Source organism: Penaeus monodon, chromosome 21 (assembly GCF_015228065.2).
Source record: "Penaeus monodon isolate SGIC_2016 chromosome 21, NSTDA_Pmon_1, whole genome shotgun sequence".
NCBI lineage: Eukaryota > Metazoa > Arthropoda > Malacostraca > Decapoda > Penaeidae > Penaeus > Penaeus monodon.
This window is the reverse complement of record NC_051406.1, coordinates 33,226,623-33,227,845: the sequence shown is the minus strand read 5'-3', so window position 1 is coordinate 33,227,845 and position 1,223 is coordinate 33,226,623. Positions and strand designations below refer to the sequence as shown.

At 33.3% G+C, this 1,223-nt stretch overlaps 1 protein-coding gene across 1 annotated transcript in view; it reads left to right on the top strand.

Annotated features, from left to right (window-relative positions):
• Nucleotides 1-1,223, top strand: part of LOC119586434 (serine/arginine repetitive matrix protein 1-like) — a 10,282-nt gene that overhangs the window by 6,317 nt on the left and 2,742 nt on the right. The window lies entirely within an intron of this gene.

Genomic DNA, 1,223 nt, shown 5'->3' with positions numbered 1-1,223 from the left:
AAACTTACTATCATAATTAGCTAAAAATGTCTACTATGAGCATAAATATGACTTTATTGTAGTCAACTTCAAGTAATTGTGGAACTTCATCCATGAACTAAAACGCAACAGACCAAAGAACAGTAAATAAAAAGTATCTTCTAGTAAATCAAAGTGCTTATTATCTCTCACTAAACGGCTTTTCTCCTTTCACTCACATAGAGGGTTGAGAGGATATTGAAAATCTTGAAAGTACTTAGGCAAGTCATAGACACAGTAATTGATAAATGATGCATGGAGATACTATCTTTTTTTATAGTAAGCAGGATCTAATATCATAGATCATGGTATACTACTTATCAAACGGTATCATGGGACGTGTTCTCTGATATTTAGATAGTTATTGAATCATCTGCTGAACTGTTGAATTATCTCCTTGGCGCCCTTTGAGACACGCCTGTTATTTCAGCTTTCTATAAACGATTTTCCAGTGTATCCCATATTTACAAGTTTACTCTCTTTTCATTATACTTATATTTCCTGTTCTGGCAGAGATATTGTAAAATTATATGCCACTATCAAATAGAGAACTCTCGAAGGTTTAATTAAATCTCACTAAAGCACATTTGATAATATTTTGTCGTAGAATTATCTCAACTTTCCTTACGATTTCACTATGAAACCTTATCTAGGTGGTCAAGTTTATACGAGATTTTCAGGTTTAATTGTTGACGGTCTCTTAATTACAGTCTAACTTATCCGTACTTTGCAGAACTGCAATGAAGTCAGGAGTTTCTACTTGTGCTTCTATTCTTCAAACTTTGTTTTGATAAGCAAAGCAGATAGCCTGAATGACTGCAGATGTAAATATAACGACTACACTGACCGACTTTAAGAGGCTTAAAGCTATCCGATATCTTACGGTTTGAATTGTTGAAATGCGTATTCAGTCAGTTAGCAAGTAATGGTGTACTCCTATAGCTCTCAAATGTCTGCTTTCAATACATAATATAGATACTAGAGCGACCAACCAGATCGAAGTCTGTATTCAGTAAAAAGTTTATTAGTTACAAATTCTGCATACTTTGGAACAAATTGCCTGCTCACTTACATAATGTTGACATCTCAGAAACATTTAAAATTAGTGTAAGTCAACATATTCTAAGATCTTGTCCTTTGGGTAATTAATTACTGTATTTGAGGTATATTCCATGTGCTATGACAATATATATATGCATACGTGC